The 22,770-nt window shown below is 37.5% G+C and overlaps 1 protein-coding gene and 1 pseudogene across 1 annotated transcript in view; one reads left to right on the top strand and one right to left on the bottom strand.

Moving 5' to 3' along the window:
• LOC139117063 (uncharacterized) overlaps window positions 1–12,779 on the bottom strand; it is a 21,993-nt gene extending 9,214 nt beyond the window's left edge. Inside the window, exon 1 of the mRNA XM_070679897.1 lies at window positions 12,699–12,779. The gene's annotated coding sequence lies outside the window, so the exon portion shown is untranslated. The remainder of the gene's footprint in view (window positions 1–12,698) is intronic.
• On the top strand, window positions 12,076–22,770 carry LOC139117062 (rho-related protein racA-like; annotated as a pseudogene).

Below are 22,770 nucleotides of genomic sequence, written 5' to 3'. Positions count from 1 at the left end.
AAAAGATTTTTTGAGATTTGTCTTCTGTGCCAATGACATTTTGTGAAGATATACCATATATACATAATCCTGATATATACACATCATCAATATAGGAACAAGATTTTTGCCTTCAAAAAATTGCAGAAAATGGGAAAATTCGTCCTTTTAATACAGTAAGGCAAAAATAAAATTGTTTCTTGTCCTTCACATCTATTAGTGCAAGATGCGAGGTATAATGATATTCAAATATGCAGATTACATAAATGAGCATTGTTTTGGTATTAAAATTCTATGTTAATATACCAATGACCCTTAATCAATGTGGAATATTCATGCACCTCGATCTTGCATTGTATACTTCACATTGAGCAAAAGTGATGCAGCGATGTGGTTTTCTTTTTCATATTTTTCTCTTTTTTCCTTTGTTTTTATTTCCCAAAAATGCTGGTTTGGTACTATTACTGCAATGCAACGTTTATTGTACTTTATCAGTGGCTGCATAATACTTCCATTTGGGTTGCCCTAAAACGAAGGGGGAAGGGGGAAGGGGGATACGAAGGGCTTATGACCCTAAAACGAAGGGGGAAGGGGGATACGAAGGGCTTATGACCCTAAAACGAAGGGGAAGGGGAAGGGGGATACGAAGGGCTTATGACCCTAAAACGAAGGGGGAAGGGGGATTACGATGGGATCATGATATTCACATTCTAAGTAGATAAAACTTGGGTAAAACTATGCAAAAATAAAATATTGTCTAACTATGATAATATGAAAATAAAGAAATATTATCCTCACATTTAAGGGACTTATGTTAGTGGACAAGATGGGGGTGGCTTTATGTACAATGCAATATAAAATAACCATATGCATGATCAATAACTATCACTGATGCAGTGAAGTGGGATATGATATTGACAGTAATAGAAGAAATACATTGATAGCGATATGCAAAAATGAAATATTGTCCTAACAATTAAGGAACTTATGTTATTTGGTGACCCCGGGGTTTATGTACAATACAATATATACAGGCACTCACGCCATGCTTAAGGCAGAACCAATAACTATCACTGAAGTCATGAAGAGGGACATGATATTCACAGTGTAAGTAGAAAAAAGTTTGATAAAAATTGAAAAATGAAATATTATTCTCACTCTTAAGAGACGTATCTTTTTGCCCGAGGGGGTTTACATACAATGCAACCTGTAAAAATACTACCATCATACAGATCGGGGGCCCTATAACTATCACTGATGCCACGAAGGGAGCATGATATTCTAAGATTTAATATTGAACACATTGACAACAAGATTCAAAAATGAAATATTGTCCTCAGGCATAGGGCACTTATGTTATATAAAAATGGTGGGAGGTCTTGTATATGATGTACAATGTACAGACACTAACCCCACCCTGAAGACGGGACCAATAACTTTAAATAATGCCACGAAGGGGGACATGATATTCTCAGTGTCAGTAGAGAACACATTGATTGGACATGATATTTTCAGCGTGAGTAGCGAAAAGTTTGATAGAAACACGCAAAGTTAAATTATTGTCATCGGGAATAAGGGACCTATGCTATAGGACTGGGGAGGGGGCCTTTGCGTATAATGTATAATACGTAGGCACCAGAACCATACTATAAATAGGGCCTATAACTTGAAATCATACCACGAAGGGGGACATGATATTCTCAGTGTCAGTAGAGAACATATTGATTGCAAGATGCAACAATGAAATATTGTCCTCCAGCTCAAGGGACTGATGTTATAGGACGAGGAGGAGGCTTTGTGTATAATGCATAATATACAGCCACCACCACCACATACTAAAGACGGGGCCTATAACTTTAACTAATGTCAGGAAGGGGATCATGATATTCTTAGTGTCAGTAGGGATCACTTTCATAATAATATATAAAAAAAGAAATATTGTCCTCAGGCTTAAGGGAATGATGTTATAAGACGAAGGGGGAAGGGGTTCTGTGTACAATGTATAATATACAGGCACCTCCACCATACTGAAGACATGGCTTATAACTTTAAATGATGCCACGAAGGGGACATGATATTCTCAGTGTCAGTAGAGAACACTTTGATAAAAAGATGCAAAAAAAATATTATAGTCAGCCTTAAGGGACTGATGTTATAGGGCGAAGGGGGAGGGCTTTGTGTATAATGTATAATATACAGGCACCACCACCATACTTAAAATTGGGCTTACAACTTTCACTGATGCCACAAAGGGGGACATGATATTCTCAGTGTCAGTAGAGAACACTTTGATAATAATATGCAAAAAATAAATTATCGTCGTCAGGGTTACGGGAGTTATGTTATAGCACGAAGGGGGGGGGGGGGGCTTTGTGTCCTAAAGTATAATATACAGGCAAATGGTAATGATTGTCGAATATACACCATTTAAGGGGTAGACCCACCTTCCTTGAGTGATTTTGGTCATTTTTTGTTATGGTAAATTTTGAATCTGTCTAATGTGGCCTTTGAGTGGACGATAAGTTTGAAACCATAACATACTTGGAAATGAGTTAAATTTTAACAAAAATGAACATTGTAGGCCTGTTCGCGTGCCGTGTTTTTCTTGTGTCTTAACGGTTTCCAGATTAGTCAATGCTATCTCAAGAGCGTAAGTAGATTACGCTAATTCCGTCCGGAGGAGTGCGCATGCGTCAGTCTTCTTCCCAGCTGCCGGCAGGAAGTATGTCGTGACTACTGAACATGCTGAAGGTAGCCATCGATTGCAAAAGCATGGTCCACAAAAGCGAAATATCAAGCATACGGCCGGGAATGAGAGAACAGTTAAAATTGTCAGAGTTACAGTCAGGCTTAAAACTCCAGTTTCCGATGCGTTGAAAAGGTGTAAACTGGAAATGGTCGCAAGCGAGGAATGTAACGCAGAACGCTTACTCATTCAACACTAAACTGAGCTTCGAATAAAAACTGGTGATACATCTTGCGCACAGCAGAGAGGCTGCTCATTGTAGTTTACGTAATTTTTACCTCGTTTTCCTATAACACGTATTTAATAGAACTGTTCCCGTACAAAACAAATAACGGCCGAAAATCCAAATAGTAGGTCTTTGTCTTTACATGTTTGCTAAATAAAGTCCAGCATTCAAAATTAGTCATGATCGCCGCCGAAAACCAAAACGTACATTTGTGTCCGCTAACAAATGACGTGGACTCAATGAAAAGTATAGTCTGACATTCAAAACTGACCCCGCCCCAATCAAACTAGGCTACTCCGAAAATCCAAAAATTACGTCTTTTTCTGATAACAGTTTACATGTTTGTCTGCACCTTATGAAGGCCGACATTCAAAATTAATCCCGCTCCGAACTAATTGCGACTGATGATAAAAATGTCAGATGATTTTTTAACATCTGCAAATGCCCAGTGAAGTCCGGCAACCAAAATTGTTACCGCTACGTTACGGCACCGTCCCTCCGGTGGTTACGGTTTACACGTAAAGCATGCAATGAAGATTACGTTCTGTACGTCACCACAAGTTTTCTATCTTTTTTGTGAAAATGGTTGAGACGTCTTTTTGTTTTGACAGTTGGGCGAGCAACATTCCTCTCATTAGAAATTAGAAATATGCAAATAGTTCGAAATTTTATAACGAGAAAATCGTGCCGGTGTCTGCTCTGCCCGGTTTGGAAACGTGAGCTTAGCGCTTATTGTTTTGTAAATTCTATGCGGACACAGAGGGAAAGTGATGAGAGTATTGCATGTACAGTTCAGAATGATGCCGTGATTTACAATGTAAAAACAATGTTGACCCAGCATTTGTTTTTCAATCTGTACCGGAGCTAATCATAGAGCATATATAATTTGTCTCGATCAACTGAACTTTTATTGGCGGACTTGCTCATGAAGTGAGTCGAAGACCAGGGTCGAAATCAATCTCGATTGAAAAGTATGCGATAATTCACAGCACAAATTCATGTCGGTATAGCTTTAAAATCATTGTGATTGAATTGTTATTAGGTAATTATAAACTTATGCAATAAATTTAAAGAAGCCAAAATTGAAAATGAGAGAATAATTTCCATGAACTTGAAAAAAATTAAACAACCATGAACGTGCTTTTTTCGAATCAGCAACTACTTTTTCCTGTGGATAAACTCAATCACGCTGAAAAACAGCGTGCTGCTGGCCTGTCTATCGTCGCTATTATAGTCAACGGATAGTCGCCACCGGAGAACGACGAATGCTCGTTTCCACACATCAGCCAACGCGATATTCAACTGTTTGATTGAAGTTCACGCATTTCATTACTTGTACAAAATTCGACCGTCGCGATTTTAGAATGACGCATTCAGTTTAATATCAGCGTGGTCACAGATTCACATCTGTTTGAGGTACTCGCCTCCATGGCACTCGCGAAGCCAAAACAAGTCGCTTTTAGAATTGTTCAAGTTTCGTGTCAGAATCGATTTATTTCAGTTTTTCGCCAACTTTTTATCTTTCTATTAGGAAATCGTTTTAGATACCAGATATTGTCAGGTGTTATATTTAGTTTAGCCTAACGATGGGTTCTAACATGGCACAACACAAAGTTAGCCCGGCACTGGTGCTTCTGAGGTCGGAAACCGCGTTCATGTAGCTGTCCGTTTTTAGCCCATGCCATGTTTAAGGCGGACTGTGGTCGTACTTCAATATGCAGTACGGAACGTAAAAGCTAACGTATACACGGCGTCTGAATGAATTCGTCTTTGTCGGTATGTACCACATTGTAAATTCATTGTCACGTGTCTCTCTCCAGGCAGGAAGCTGAAAACGCGGTGACGATTGCGCAACCAAAAGAGAGGAAAACACAATGTCAACGGACTTGGCATGCAAAATCACATAATTTTACGAAGTATATATGCAGCCAGCCATTTCTTCGCTTGATAATCAAATTTTAACTGGTACACTACAGTGCACAGTTAATACGCTAGTTTGTATTTAGCAAGAAGATTATCCCCAGATTTAGCTCGGAATGACAGTTGTGTAAATAAAGCCTAACGCTTACGCCGCGAACTGGCCGTTTCAGTGTTCATTTTCTTCCAATTTTCACGTCATGTATAATTTCATTCATACCACAAATTCAGACAATTGTGTAAAAAGTCCTGTACTTCATTATGGGCTGGGAATTTCCATCGAAAATGTGAGCGAACCGGAATTTTAGCTGACTTTGTGCGACTCCAAGGGTCGCATACACATTTCTGCGATTTACTCCGTTCCGTTTTTGGCAATGTATCGCAACTTCTGGAGAGTGTAACTTGGCGCCGCGTTGACGGATTAGCCTTATCTTTGCACAGGTTGTAGTTAGTGACTGTTTCTACAAAACGTGTCTCAGAATTCCGATAATGTTCCGAAAACAAAAGATATCGTGACAAACGTGGACAAAAGCCGTTAATTTATTCAGAATCCACCACTTCTCACTTTCAAGGCTAATTGTGCAAAAACAAAGCGGAGTATCAAAAATCCAAGACACGGTTTTTACACACCTTACCCTGCTATCGATTGCAGTAAACGGCTCACCAATGGCCATCACCCTCTCGTACTTACACTTTTTAAGTGAAAAAACTCAAAAACACACATTTTTGAGCAAAACAAACACATGCAAACAGGTTTTGAAATATTCTCACAATTTTATAATCTTCAACTGTCGACCTACCCAAACATATACTACATGTTGGGTTAAAGATTCATTTTAATGGTAAAAAATCAGGTTAAAGAAAAGTGTCTGCGAATGTGGGTCTCCCCCTTAAAATGCATTAGTGTCATCACAGGACAACTGTATGACATTATGACAGTATACAGTTAGAAGATGGTGTCGACTCTAGCAATACGTCCAATATGAATCATATTTTTAAGTCCCTTAATCTATATCCAAAGAGCCATACCACAAACCACAAATCATTGTCAATGACATAGTCCCCACTTGTAATAGGAGTATTAGTCTTGATGGGGCAGGGAAATGAGGTCATTAAGAAGTATCACTGGAGTGTATATGTTCAGATCTATGGACACATAGGTCTATGTCATTGTTCCCAATTTGAAACAAGAGGCATGTATAAGTTATGGTTCTAAATCAGGAAAAAAGATCAGACCTCTAGTTGTATTGGCCAGCCAAGAAATACATATGTGCATAATAAATGAGGTACAAGATGTGACATCTTAAGGTCTATTATCCTATCAAAATCAAAGCGTAAAGAACTTGTGGTACTGAGATATGCATATATATGCATATTGAAGGTCAAAGGTCATCAAGGTCACGTGACATTTTGAAAAAAAAAAAACATTGTATTGCTAATTAATCCATATATGCCAAAATTCAGACCTCCAGCTCTATTGGCTTGGCCACAATTATATATGGGCATAATTAACGAGGTTAAGCATGTGTTGTCATAAGGTCTTCCATCCTACTCAATATAAAGGACATAGCACTTGTGGTTACTTATTTTTGACATTATCGTGTATTGTAGGTAAAAGGTTATAGAGGTCACATGACATTTTGTCAAAAAATTTCTATCCTATAGTCTATCCCTATATACTAAAAATCGTACATTTACCTCTATTGGCTTGCTCAAAATTAGATATGCACATAATTAATGAGGTACAATATGTGGCGTCATAAGGTGTCCCATCATACCAAATATGAAGGGTGTAGCATTAATGGTTCCTGAGTTATGGACAAATATGTATATTTGAGGTCAAAGGTCACCGAGGTCACATGACATTTTGTCAAAAAAATTGTATTGCTAAGTTATCCCTACATACCAAAAATCATACCTCTAGCTCTATTGGCTCGCTCAAAGTTAGATATGCGCATAATTAATGAGGAACAATATGTGGCGTCATAAGCTGTCCCATCATACCAAATATGAAGGGTCTAGCACTTGTGGTTACTGAGTTATGGACAAATATGTATATTTGAGGTCAAAGGTCACCAAGGTCACGTGACATTTTGTCAAAAAAATTGTATTGCTAAGTTATCCATATATACCAAAAATCAGACCTCTAGCTCTATCGGCTCGCTCAAAATTAGATATGGCATAATTAATGAGGTACAATATGTGGCGTCATAAGGTGTCCCTTCATACCAAATATGAAGAGTGTAGCACTTGTGGTTACTGAGTTATGCACAAATATGTATATTTGAGGTCAAGGGTCATTGAGGTCACGTGACATTTTGTCAAAAAAATTGTATTGCTAAGTTATCCTACAAACCAAAAATCAGACCACTGGCTCTATTGGCTCGCTCAAAATTAGATATGCACATAATTAATGAGGAACAATATGTGGCGTCATAAGCTGTCCCATCATACCAAATATGAAGGGTGTAGCACTGGTGATTACTGAGTTATGGACAAATATGTATATTTGAGGTCAAAGGTCACCAAGGTCACGTGACATTTGTCAAAGTGTCTGAGATATCTGCGTGAACGGATGGACTCACATGGATGGACTCACGGACTGACATGACCCAATCTATGAGCCCCCTGGACTTTATCTGTGGGGACTAAAAACTGTGTCACTGCATCCTTTTTGCAATATGAATACTATGAGAAACTAAATTTTTATTTATCTTGGCCTTATACATGGGAGTCTATGTACTGCCTTATACATGGGAGTCTAAGGACTGCCTTCTACATGGGAGTCTATGGACTTCCTTATACATGGGAGTCTGCCTTATACATGGGAGTCTATGGACTTCCTTATACATGGGAGTCTATGGACTACCTTATACATGGGAGTCTATGGACTGCCTTATACATGGGAGTCTATGGACTTCCTTATACATGGGAGTCTATGGACTGCCTTATACATGGGAGTCTATGGACTGCCTTATACATGGGAGTCTATGGACTGCCTTATACATGGGAGTCTATGGATTGCCTTATACATGGGAATCTATGGACGGCCTTATACATGGGAGTCTATGGACTGACTGCCTTATACATGGGAGTCTATGGAGGTGAAAACTAAAAAGTCCTCTAACACCGCCAAATTTGATCGCATTGTGAAACAAATCGACGTGCATCTGTATGAGGTAGGGTACTATCCTTGTACCAAGTTTGAACGAAATCGCTCCAGGCGTCTCTGAGATATCTGCGTGAACGGACGGACGCACGGACGGACGGACGGACGCACGCACGGACGCACGCACGGACATGACCAAACCTATAAGTCCCCCCGGACGGTGTCCGTGGGACTAATAAATTATGCGATATGTACACGATACTGACGGAGCTATTTCGTGTAGGAGAAGAGCCTAGAATTATAAATAGGCCATAAGGAAATAATTCACCTGTTGTAAAGAAGACCTTATGCTGAATAGAAATTTGTCTGTTTGTCATGCAACAATATGTCCAGGGAAGTTATCATATGCGGAGGAGATTATATGTTGTTCATGCAGAGAAGCTAAGATGTCATATTAGTTGTGTTTCGCTGAATCTCAACAATTCACAGTGTATTACAAATTTATGTAATGTACTTGTAAATATTTTTGATGTAGCAAATGTAAATATCCCAAGGTATGAAGCTGCAAAGTATTGCTTTGGGGGGGGGGGGCTATAGCATATAGAGCAGCGTAATCAATCTTATTACATTAGTTAGAGTACTGTAGCCAGCCTCCATGTGAGAGCATGAAAACATACATTAAACTAATGTCCGTATAAATAATGCATAACTGTGCATTACATGTATGCACTATGTGTACATCTGTATTTTTCATAAAAACGAGAGACCACAACATTGTGAACAATGTTGTGACTGTTATTTATATTAAGTACAAATAATCATTGTATGCGCATACACAAAATTTATAAGTCCCTTCATTTAGGTCACTTTACACGATCCTATGCACGAACACATAGAGAAGGTGACAACCTTTTGCCAAGAACATATATCCCAAATTCGTAAAAACCATACTTCGGCATTCCGTAAATTCCACATATTGATCTCTAATACCTCTGTATATACCATCTTATCCGTCAGATTATAACTGCAAGTCATTTGCCACCTACAGTCTTGCTTGTATATGGCGCATTGTGCACATAGCCCTCGCCATGTGTTTAATAAAATAAATATATGAAGTGTGAGCACAATATTTCATTCCTGCCTATTGTTATCAACACGATCTCTAACATAACTTTGAATATCATGTTCTTCAGGGCATTGATAGAAAGTAATTGCTCTCTTTAGTCTGGCGATTGTATATCATGCATTGTCCCTCACATCAGAGGACAATATTTCGTTTTCGAATCTTGTTATTAAAGTGTTCTCTACTTAAACATTAAAGATCATTTCCCCGTCATCGCATCAATGATTGTTATAGGCCCCACGATCTGTATGGTGCTAGAACTTTTACATATTGCATTGTATGTAGCCCCACCTCTTTCGTCCTACACCATAAGTCCATTAAGCATGAGGACAAAATTTTTCTTTTGCAAGTTGGAATCAACCTTTTCTTTACTGACACTGTCAATATCATTTCTTCTTCTTGGCATAATTTATAGTTTATGGGCCCCGCAATTAGCATGGTGGTGGTGCCTAAATATTAGACATAATACACGAAGACCTCCACCTTTGTCCCACAAGATAAGTCCCTTAAGCCTGATGACAATAATTAAACTTTGCACAGTTCCCTATTGAAACTGTGAATATGAGGTCCCCCTTCGTGGCATAAATGAAAGTTATAGGTCCCATCCTTAGCATTGTGGTGGTGCCTGTATATTATACATTGTGCACTAAGCCCTCCCCTTTCGCCTGACAACATAAGTGCATTAAGCCTGAGGACAGAAAATATCTTAACTTTGAATATTTCTATCAAACAGTTCCGTACTGACACTGAGAATTCATGTCTCCCTTCGTGGTATAATTTAAAGTTATAGGTCCTGTCTCCAGCATTGCAGTGGAGCCAGTATATTACACATTATGCACTTAGCCCTCCCCCTTCGTCACGTAAGATAAGTCCCTTAAGCGTGAGCACAATATTTCATTTTTGAATCTTGTTATCAATATGTTCTCTTCTGACACTAAGAGTATCATGTTCCCCTTCGTGGCCTAAGTGAAAGTTATAGGTCCTGCCGTCAGTATGGATGTGCCGCCTCTATATTGTACATTATACACATAGCCCTCCCCTTCGTCCTATAAGATAAGTCCCTTAAGCGTGAGCAAAGTATTTCTGTATTGAATCTTGTTATCAATATGTTCTCTACTGACACTGAGAATATCATGTCGCCCTTCATGACATAACTGAAAGTTATAGGTCCTGCCTTCAGTATGGATGTACTTCCTCTATATTACACATTATACACATAGCCCTCCCCCTTCGTCCCATAAGATAAGTCCCTTAAGCGTGAGCGCAATATTTCATTTTTGAAACTTGTTATCAATATGTTCTCTTCTGACACTGAGAATATCATGTCCCCCTTCGTGGCATAAGTGAAAGTTATAGGTCCTGCCGTCAGTATGGAAGTGCTGCCTCTATATTATACATTATACACAAAGCCCTCCCCCTTCGTCCTATAAGATAAGTCCCTTAAGCGTTAGTACAGTATTTCTGTATTGAATATTGTTATCAATATGTTCTCTTCTGACACTGAGAATATCATGTCCCCCTTCATGGCATAAGTGAAAGTTATAGGTCCCATCTTCAGCAATGTGGTGGTGCCTGTATGTTATACATTATGTACTAAGCCCCCCTTCGTCCTATAAGATAAGTCTCTTAAGCGAGAGCACAATATTTCGCTTTTGAATCTTGTTATCAATATGTTTTCTTCTGACACTGAGAGTATCATGTCCCCGTTCTTGGCATAAGTGAAAGTTATAGGTCCTGCCTCAGTATGGATGTGCTGCCTCTATATTATACATTATACACAACGCCCTCCCCCTTCGTCCTGTGAGACAAGTCCCTTAAGTGTGAGCACAATATTTCATTTTTTAATCTTGTTATCAATATGTTTTCTTCTGACACTGAGAATATCATGTCCCCTTCGTCGCATCGGTGAAACTTATAGACCCTGTCTTCAGCATTGTGGTGGTGCCGTATATTATACATTATACACTAAGCTCGTCCTATAACATAAATTCCTTAAGCGTGAGGGCAATAATTTAACTTTGCATGTTTCTATCAAACTGGTCTGTACTGACACTGTGAATATCATGTCCCCCTTTTTTGCATCAGGGACTGTAATGGGCCGGATCAGTATGATGCTAGTGCTTGTGTATAGTGCACTATGCACAAAGCCCTCCGCTTTCGTCCAATAAGATAAGTACCTTAAACGTAAGGACAATTTTTCATTTTTGCAAATTTTTATATATGTTCTCTACTAACACAGTGCATATCATATCATAGCCCCTAAATGATATCAGTGACAGTTATAGGTCCCCATCAGGTTTGTGCTGGTATATAGGCCTATTGCATTGTGCATAAAGCCCCAGCCCCCGTCCTTCTTCTACCGACAAAAGTCCCCTTAGCGTGAGGATAATATTTCATTTTTGCGTATTTTTATCAAAGCCAGGACAATATTCCAATTTTGCATAGTGTTATCAAAATTTTATCTACTTACAGAGAGAATATCGTAACCCTTCGTATTCCCCCTTCCCCCTTCGTTTTAGTTTTTCCCTTCCATTTTCCTTTCAGTATTTTTGGACATGTACAGTAAACAGGGATATCAAGGATAACCGTACCAAAGTGTATGTAACCCCTCCCTCCCCCCAAAATATATATATAATTATATATATATATATATGACGCTCGGGTCTAAAATGACGCGCCCGGTAACCAGAAACGATCTTTTTGGCCCAATGGAAGAAAAGGTGTCAGGTCAAATTCTATCACTTTCATTTGACAGTCATTTGGTTGGCAGTATCGTGTAGATTACCCCTGCGAAGAGCCATCGCTCGAGGGCGTATCTTACAGCCCCCGACACCCCCCCCCCCCGGCACTGGACTTAGCCACTGATCTTCAGAAATCCCGTCCGGCCTTGCCCCTTCTCGCGAGCAAGTGCATGATTTCCGCTTCGCGGACGCACGCAAAAATCAAATGGGTTGCGCCAAGCTGTTGCCGTAAAAGGGCGATGCAGTTTACGACGATGGCCTTGCTAATTTTTCGCGCCTTACCGAACAAAGCTAGCGAGAGGACATGTCATCACAAAATAACGTCAAAAGGTCGTGCATCCAACAATGAAGAACGAACAAACGCAACTTTGGACCCATCTAACTCAAATGACATGAAGTGTTTTCTGCCGCTACGATGAAATTTCCATGGAGGTTTCTTCAAAGGGGTCACTGCGGGAGTGACACACAGACATCGTAAGTTTCCGATAGCAAGCAGCTTCACATTTAGTTCGCTCAGATGTGAAATGCCTATTCTAACCGGCAGCCGAGACAAAATGACGGCCAATAGGTTTAAAAAACAAAATCGTGCCGCCAGTGTACCCTAAACTGGAGGTGCTATAGTATAGTAATAGAAGTACATCTCCTGCTCCTACGAGGGTTACTCGGTGTTGTGAAACACTCGTCATGTCCTGTGAGTGTGACTGTAGTAGACTAATGCACCACCGACTGAATACGCTAACAATAGTATACACGTCATTGCAACGTCTTTTCGGGAAACAGACACAACTATACATAATTTCCAGTACCTACTTACTTGGAAGATATCGTTTCTAGGGTTAAGAGAGGTTAGTATTTACCTTGAATGCTAATGTTTTGCTCCAACAACGAAGGTGTCGGTACTGCAGACTGAGACCATATATAGTGCAATGGTGAACTTTGACCTCTGCAACTTAATATACCTTAGATTTGAAATATCTAATTATTATCTAATCGTGACGAAAATCTTTCATATAATTTGATAAATTATATATTATATATGTATTTATTAATTGTATCTTATTTATGTTGGTTTCGAAAGCATTGGAAATTTTCAAATAATCGAATCGGTATCGACAAATGATTAGTATAGGGGAATGATGTCATATCTCCGCTCGCAAATAGCAGTCAGGACTTCCCTCTATACGCTATCTGATTGGCAGATATTTTTAGCTATCGTGAGTCCTGTATAAATGACACTCATCGTCGCTTGAAGCCAGGAGAACTTTCAAAACAAGTCGACCGTCACGTCGTGAAGTCCTCACCGTCGGAACCTCTGAGCTCTATCCTGCAGACCCAATTTTTTATGTGAAAAGGTAAGATATTGGTATATTTAAGCATGGATATTATTATTCGATGTACTTTGTGCGACCCACGCATAGGGGCAACGGGACTGAAGAAACACCGTACTGTCAGACTATCTCCGTCCCGTCACGTAATACATTCGCAGAGGACTCAGACATATGCTGTGAAATTGGAATAACTGTTTGACGGAAATCATAACCACGGAAATTACTTTGAAGAAAGGTTTCCCACCTTCAACTTGATCAACAAGGTCCTGCATTGCGTAGTGCATTTGCAAAAAAAAAAAAAAAAAAAAAAAAAGTTTACGATTATCATTGCTGTTTTGAAGGTAGTAGCTGGTCAAACTTAGTGGCAAATTTTGATTTTTTACCTCTGTGCATTACCCAGGTTATAATGTACCCGCCTATGCATACATTTTAATATATTTATTTTTCTAAAACAGACAAAAAGTGATTTACATTTATTTCCATTCAACTGTTTTCTTTGACGATCTCCAATAAAGTTTCACAAAATATAAGTATGCCAGGTAGAAGATTCTGATATCTTATTTGAGGAAATTGTCACTCGGTGTTGAATTTCTGTCAGTCACTTGCTTAATATACATGTAGGTGCCGTGACAGCTTAAAGGTATACTGTCACCTGTTCCAATTTTGCTGCAGTTACCATGGAAAGAGAAAATCTAACCAATCACAGATTTTAAGCGGGTGGCCACTTTTAAAAAAAGTGCCCTCACATGGGCATACCAAGGAATGCCCCTTGACCATATATGGGCATATTAAGATTACAGGTGACTATATGCTTCATCTTTGCTTTAACATAACTTTAATTCCCCGTGAATAAAATTTAATTGTAGATTTGAAAAATAATTATATTTACAGAGCAAACTGATAAAATGCAGAACCTGAAGATGACCGTGGTCGGTGACGGTGCAGTTGGTAAGAGCTGTCTTCTAATAGCGTACAACACTGGCTCCTTCCCTGGGGAGTATGTGCCCACCGTTTTGACAATTATTGTGCTAATACCATGGTAGATGGAAAGCCATACAGCATTGCATTTTTTGACACTGCTGGGCAGGTAAGTTCCCTAACTACCATAAACTTTCAAGACTTGCTTCTAGAAAATAGATAAATAGAAATATAGTATGTGAGATTGTTTGCTTTAGGCAAACTTCACAAGCTTTAAATTTTGCCAAAGCTAAAATATGAGGGTGGGGATTTGGCCGAGCAGTTTTGAATTCGATGTCTTCACTGGATGACTGGATGTTGTACGTTATGAGTTCAAATCAGATAAAAATTTTATGAATTAAAAAAAAACGTCCCTAAAAATATGAGAAATTGTGCAAAAGCAAAAAATTAGTTCATTTCCCATTACGTAACACAACCAAACTTCAAATAAACTCCCGCTATATATCGCCTCCATATATGTACACTGATTAGCATACCAAACTTAAAGCTCCATAAACTATATCTTTTGGCTATTTTTTCAGAACGTTTGTTTTGTGGTTTCTCTACACTTTCTGCATTGAATCCGTAAACTGTAATTTAATACCAAGTATTTAGCAAATCAACACAACCTATATGAGTATAATATCCATTGTTATTGTTGAAAATCGTATTCAAGTCCGAACTAGAATTCATTTGTAAACAATAAACAATGATCAATACACACATAGAAGCTGTGTTGACAAAAAGAATACTCGAAATTTCAGCATGATAAATGGATTAGGGTCAGACACGGTAGTCGATATACAGAAGCAGAATACTGAAAAACTTGCAACAATTTACAGCTTAAGTACCTTTAAATAAAATACTTACAATATCATAATCCATGAATAAATCAAATTAAAAATTATTAAATTATTAGTAAAAATATTTCTATCAACTTTTTTCTAACCTTTCCCTAAAATTCATAAGATACTCATCAGGTAAGAAGTTATGTAATAATTCCTTTGTTTGATATGACTCTTATGTTTTTTAATGAAACTTTAAATATATATATATATATATATATATATATATATATATATATATATATATATATATATATATATATATATATATATATATATATATATATATATATATATATGTCTTTAATGGCCTGTTGCTGTAATTTTTGATGATGTCTTAAATGGCCAGTTACTATAACTTTTGATGATTTTTTTCACTATTTTGTTTATAATGTACTGTTTCTTGTTTAAAATTGCATACGCATGTTGAGGTATGCAGTATTCAGCTTATCAACTCAACCAGTACATGTATAGACTGCATCATATCTGCACATTTCAAGGACTTAAAATTTCTTTCTTATAAATTTGTTTTATCCATAGGAAGACTATGACAGACTGCGCCCTCTATCATACCCAATGACAGATGTCTTTCTCCTTTGTTTCTCCATTGAAAATGAATGTTCATTGGACAATGTTGAATCCAAATGGTTGCCCGAATTGAGACATCATATGCCACATACTCCAATCATCCTTGTGGCAAACAAAATTGGTGAGAAAGTATAAACTGGTACATTTTAATGAAAACTTCCAAGTGATGCTTGTTTTTAAAGCTTTTATTCACCTTGTATAATCCTCATATTATGATTCCTTTTTTAAACACAATAGAAGAGCATTCACCTATTGACTGTGAATTTGTACAGACGTAATGAAAGTTATGTACAAGGCAATCAATACTATTTGCATGTCACAACTGTTCAATTGACATTTTACTGTAGCTAAGAATTTTGCTTGCATCAGCGAGGTGTGTGATCTGGGGATATAATTTAAACTTTCCAGTGATAAGCAGCCACAATTATATTTACCAACCTTTGCTGACGGTGCTGAATAGTCAAATATACAAATTTTGTTTGTTGAATTCCAAATCTGTGATAAAACTATAATTCAAAGGCTTCCATAGTAATTAAGATTACTTCATCAACTATTATTCTATAAGAAATGATTAACTCTTTTTGATTTCATGTGAAGATCTCAGAACCAGTGGCACTCTCAGTCATCGCAGAACAACGGATTTGTTGACTTATGAAAAAGGTCTAGAAGTTGCCAAAAGAAATGGAATGAGATATTATGAAACAAGTGCTCTCACATCCACAGGGCTGAAGACTCTATTTGATGATGCAGTAAGTAAGATCTGTTGTTGTGTGGACTTTAAGAGGAATGTTAAATCACAGAAATTTGACATCAACAGGTTTTTCTTAAACTCAAATCAGTGTTTTTCTTGAAACTGACACCACAAACAAGTAGTATGGATATTTCAAAAATATGTAGACACGTCAAATGAACCCTCTACGGATCAATGACCAGGCTGCTTCTGACAACCACTGATTTACAAAAGATTTGTACATTAGTGCAACAGAGGGCGCTTTTCTCCATGTCCCCAGATTTGCTGATTCTGCTTGAATATGGTAAAATTCAGCAACTGGTAATTCTCAAATTAAATTTGTACACCACACTTATCACAGGTCAGGCTTGGAGTGCAGGGTTCTGGCAGTGGAAAGTCGAAGAAAAAAGGTTTTGGTGGTTTTGGATCCAGGAGCAAAGACAACTTACCTCTGCCTCCCGTTATGCCTCCAGCTGGTGAGTAAGGAAACTTTTCAAGACGATATGCTGAATGCAAAACATGAAGCTGAGATTTTTATTACACTTTCAGTTTTCTGGCTCTGCTGTCAGCAACACAAAGCTGAACTAATAGGTGGATGTGCCGTCATCTGGCGTCCATCATTTATTGACATTTAAAGCTTCTTCTTCAAAACAGCCAGTCCGATTCATGGAGTACAGGTCCCGAGGGATGACCTTAATCAGCTTTGTGCAAAGTGGTATGAAATATGCAAATTTGTATTTTTGAGGCCAATGTTGCTATTTTGGGCAAAAATCTTCCTCTCCTTAATGGCTGCCCTGACAGCTTTAATATTTGGTGTACAGGTCTCCATGGATGACCTTATTCAGATTTGTTCAAATTGATATGAAATATACGAATTTGTGTTTTAAAGGCCACACCCCTGTCACTCATCATAACCTTTGAACTTTGATTTTCTATTTTAGGACAGGCTCCATGGATTGAAATTAAGACATCAACTTTCAGCGAGCACTGGTACAAAGTGCTGGAAAACCCCGTCCATGCTGATGTGACCTTTATCGTTGAAGACACTCGACAGTTGCAGGCACACAAACTTATCCTGTGCAGTGCATCAACCTATTTCTGTAGAGTATTTGGAGTACAGCCACTACCCGTGGAGGTTAGATTAAAATTTGAGTTCTCATTCTAAGTCTGATGCATACAGTGACAGTTAAGATTTAATTAATTTTTAATCTTACTCTGTGAACCTATGATTTTTCAAAGCAAATATATATGATTTTGAATGAACATTTTATATGTATTTTAAGTTGATGTTTATGATAACATAGTAAGATTTTATTTGATACCAGGACCATGATCTTTGAATGTTAGAATGATATTAGTTTAATTGCTGAAATTACAAAGTGAGATCATTCATCAACTTAGTGATATTGTCACATAGTTCTCTATGCTTTCTATTTAGAAAATGATACAAAGCTAGAATATCATTTCAATGCACTTTTAACACAGAGGGTAGTATAAAGTCTTTCAGAACAGAAACAGTGTACCTGTCTTTGGACAATAAGTACAAGAATACTCCCTAGGATCATACTAACTAATAATATGGGTCAGATAGTCTCTAATATGGACATTTTCCAAGACATTTTTTCAGTTTCATATTTTCAGTACGTTCTTTTCATTATCAAAGTTTGGGACAAGAGGTAAAGTGTTCATAATTGACATAGGTTATTAGGGCTGAGTCAGTACACTCTTGAATTTGAGTAAAATGCCGGGAATTTTTGAAGATTATGAGAGGGTGGCATTGTGTACACACATTAGGCATGCAGTGTGCTTACATTTGACTCTTGCTTGTCAGCCAAAGCCATTGAGACCAATCCTCTAAAATCATCACTACTTCCTTTTTTCATCAGTCTGCAATATTTTTCTCTCACCAGAATAATCAGCTCAAGGGTAATGTACCAGTGAAGCCGTTTTCTAGAAATGACATGAATGATGGCAAAGTGATCGGCATTTCTAACATCATGGATGAAAGTGGCTATGAAGGCACTGGTGGTACAAAAACTATGATCACAATCAGTGCAGACATTACGTTTGAAACTTTCAAACATGTATTAGAATTCCTCTACAGTGGTAAGAAACATTCTACTTATTTCTGTGTTCTTAACACATTTTTTTCCATTGTTTATTCAGCCTGCTTCTTTCATTTAATTCTACTTTGGATATCATTATTTCTATAATGTGCAATTAAAAAATTAACAGGAAATGCATTACTTGAATTTCAACTTTGAATAAACAATTTATAATATTATAATTTAGAATTATTACTTTCCCATTGAAATATTTGAACTGCCTTCCTTTTTTGTCCCTCACAGGCCTACCCAGGCTGCCATTAAATCCATCAGATGAGTTGCTTGACAACTTGACCAAAGCTGCCAAAACCTTCGAACTCCCTAGGCTGGCTGAAGTTTGCAAGAATGTAACCAATGATGAGGAGTTCTTGAACCCAAGCATTGGAACCTATCTCAATGATTGCACTGGGGCAGTTATGAAGAAACTGTTTTTGAATAAATCAAAGTTTTCTGACATTGTATTTGATGTTGGAGGTAAGTTCTATCCTGGCTTGTTCACAAGTCCACAGCTTCAATGCATTCTCTTCTCTTAAGGTAGTTTGCACCTCAAATTTGAAAGACTGGAACTTTTGCTCAAATTTTCCATGAGGCACCTTCTTATTCCTTCCTTTGAAATGCAAAGAATAAAAATCGGGTTACTGCTCAAAATTTGAAAAACAAGTTTGCCAACATTTACTGATGCTTCAATTCAAAATGGCCACCATCCCATTATTAACTCTACTGGGAAATTAAAATTTAATTTTCGGTTAAATATAAGCTATTAAACTTTGCTTAATCCATAAGCTTCAAAATGATGCCCACAATACAGTGGTAGATCAAAACCCTTTTGTAAAAGTTTGAGAGTCTGAGTGTCTGTCCCAGAGGTGCATTATTCTACCCGAATTTTGTATCTCCTTTTCCAGGTGTGTTACTGTGTTACACACGTATGAAAAAATGACAAAGTGAGGAACTCATGCTGAAACTTTGTCAAAGGAAACGAAAACCTTCCTCGACACATACAGCCTGGAGGAAAATATATGTACTGTGCATGACCAGCTACTTGATTCCGAGTTTGTCTAATTTTTTAACTTAATACTGCTTTACCTTACAACAGACAGTAACTTTATATTGCTTTACCTTACAACAGACAGGTCTTCCACTAAAAAAACCAGTATCCTGTGACTCGATAAACTAGTTTTAGTTTTACTGAATTTTTGTTCTGTCGGTTTTTGGTAGGTAAGACTGTGTATGCTCACAAAGTTGTCCTGACTGCAAGATGCGAAGTCATGTCAGCCATGTTTGGTGGTCATTTTGCTGAGAGTTCAAATTCAAAGGTAAGATCTCCCTAACAGTGAAACCAAACACGTGACAAGAGACTACTAGAAGTTGCCTATTTCTCTTTGAAAACAGTGTCTCAATGTTTTTTCACCCGTGGACGATTTTGCTGATGTACCATCTATAAAACATAATTTTGCTACAACAGCAATGGAAAACTTCATCATTATTCCTTTCAAATATATGTTCCTACTCTTTGATATTTAATAATTAATGTAAAATTCTTTACTCAGGTTGAAATAAAAGACACCGAATTGGACTGCTTCTTGGCTCTGCTGGAGTACCTATACACAGACCATTCTCCAATCGAAGAGACCGACTCAGTAGGAATACTCACCCTGGCCAATCAGTTCTGTCAAGACAGATTAATTAATTTATGCGAGCTTTACATCACAAAAGAAGTTGAAAGGTCAACAGCCAACAACATTGAAAAGGCAGACATTGATGTCATTGGATTGCTTTATGTTTCACAGGTATGGTTCATTTCATTCTGATAAGGGTAATATGCGCCTCAAAAGTGAAAGACTAAAACTTTCCCTAAAATTTTCCTGAAGGAATCTTTCAACCATTCACTTTGAAAATAAAGAATAAAAGTTGGGGGTCACAATGCAAATTTTTGAATTAGAGCAACAAATTATCAAAGATTTACCAAAAATTGTAATTCAAAATGGCCACCATTCCTGTGGTAACTCTTTGGAGAAAAATGAAATTTCTGATTTTAAAAAAGCTAAGACCGTGAAAGTTTTTCTTACTCAAAGGGCTTCAAAATGAACAAGTAGTAGATAAGAAAAGAATTGAAAAAATTCCAGAGTTCGAATATCTGTCCCCAAGATGCATTCTACCTAATGGGTGACAACTTTGTTGCATTCTTCATCCAAAAGGTTTATCATGCAAAATGCCACCACTAATTTTGCAAATGACAGAACAATTTTTGTGTAGGTCAAAGTCTAATAATCTGAATATTGGTCCCACAGAGGTATTGTGTCATAAGTATCTGCTTTGTAACCAATTTAACCTTCATGCATACTAGTAGACAAACCTTTGCTTTGTTTTGTTTTTTTCACTTGAACATTAAATACGGCTAGTTTTCAATCGGATTCGAACCCACAACATACGGCATCAGTCGCATAGCTGAGAGGCCACAGAGAAAACCACTCGGCTAAATCTCCACTCCCAAAAAAGAGTGGTTCAATAGCCGGCTAAGTTGTTACATTTTTCTGACTGAGACCGCTCAACACGTTGTAGAGTTCATGAAGCACTCACGCACGCATGCTCACTATCATACATCGCACATACACACTTTATCGAAGCGAACAAAAATCTCTTCCAAATGATTGAAAACAACATCAAAATAATACAAAACACACAAATGCTTCATTTGTAGCAGTTGACTTGGTTTCTAAACGCCAAGTTTCTAATTAAGTTTTAGGAAATTTTCAAATCCCCATTTCATTATACTAACAGCAGTAGAACTAGAAACTCATGGATACACAGTATATTTTTCCTTGGACTTGTGTCATTTTATGTGTTTTCAAAGCAACCATTGCATATCTTTCAAATGTCATCTCTTCTTTGAGTCTTGACAATTTGCAACTTTTCTAAGATTTGACTATTTTTGCACAGAATTTTGTCCTATTTAATTTGACATCCTAGATGGTCAGATGATCAAAGTAGTCCACTTAAAGTCTAACCTTTCTCTACACAGTATGAAGTTCATTCACATACTACTGTTGATTAATTTCTTCCTTTACTTTCCAACGTTCTTACCTGCAGCTTCACAATGCAGAACAACTGTCCAAATGGTGTCTGCACTTTATCTCCACCAACTATGTGGCATTTAAAAGTAGGAATGAATTCTCTCAGCTCGAAGGTGACAACCTGGAGTATGTGACGACAAATCAATGGCCACCAGTCACCTACCTGAAGGAGATTGAAGAGTACGAAAAACTGATGGCAAAGCGAGGAGATGTTAAATGTGTGGTCATGTGAAAATTTTGTATAAGTTTATCATCAAGAGTGTGAAATGTACTTCGGTCAGGTAGTTACTGGCTCCTAGACAATGCACCTGCATGTCAGCGATTTAACCGTTCCACCATCATGGTTTGTCCCAAACGTATTCTGATTGTTGACCTGTCTAAAGGTGATGGGGGTGAACAGGTTGAAATTTGACAATGATATAACACAAAACAGCTATTCCCTAGGTACTGATGAAGGTACCTTACTCAGACTGTCAAGACCTTGTACCCTGGCAGCATTTCGTAAAGTAAAATATCAGTTTGTGTCTGCATTATGTGAGGGCGCTCATTAAATTACAGTTGTTTATTGCAAAGTTACCTATGATCTTGCAGAGGCCAAGGTGTATACCTATCACTGGCTAAAGTATTGACTCAGTCACTTTTGTCTTCTTATTATTCTATGACCTTTCTGCAAAACATTATTTTCAGATTAATTCTGTTATTGTTGTGATAACATACATATGTATGTTACAATGCAGTTAGCCGATTTATATTTTTGAGCCTAATTTTGTCAAGCCATATTTGTATTTATATTGTTAAGTGTCAGTGATGGATTCTGCGTAATTCATTGATTTTGGAACACATTTTTGGCTCTGCATTTATTAAAGTTTTTAAAATGTTATTTGTATTACTAAAAGTTTCATTTTGAAATCCACTTTTAGGATGGATAAGATTTTATTTTTGTCCACTGTTGTTTTATCGCTGGTGTTTTATCAGCCACCAGGATGGCATTTTTGAATATTTGGCCCAGGATTTATCTACAACAAATATTTATCGAATAGTCTGGTGTTTCATCGTGATAGAGTAAAAATTCCTACCGGGATTCATCATCTGCATTGTGTGAGGCTGTTTTTTTCAGATGTTGTATTGCACAAAGAAGTGCGTATTTCACAAAAACATTTTTGCTGAATTTTGTCTCAGTTTGTTCATTTTCTATGCCACAGTAAAGTTTAACAGGAAACTTGATGGATGAAAGAGATTTTGAAAATGTCTTTTTCTATTTATTTCAGTGGCTCTTTCTCAGCGTTTTTTTCCTGAATTTGTTCG

This window comes from Ptychodera flava, chromosome 18 (assembly GCF_041260155.1).
Source record: "Ptychodera flava strain L36383 chromosome 18, AS_Pfla_20210202, whole genome shotgun sequence".
Taxonomy (NCBI): domain Eukaryota; kingdom Metazoa; phylum Hemichordata; class Enteropneusta; family Ptychoderidae; genus Ptychodera; species Ptychodera flava.
This window is presented reverse-complemented; position numbering and strand designations above follow the sequence as displayed.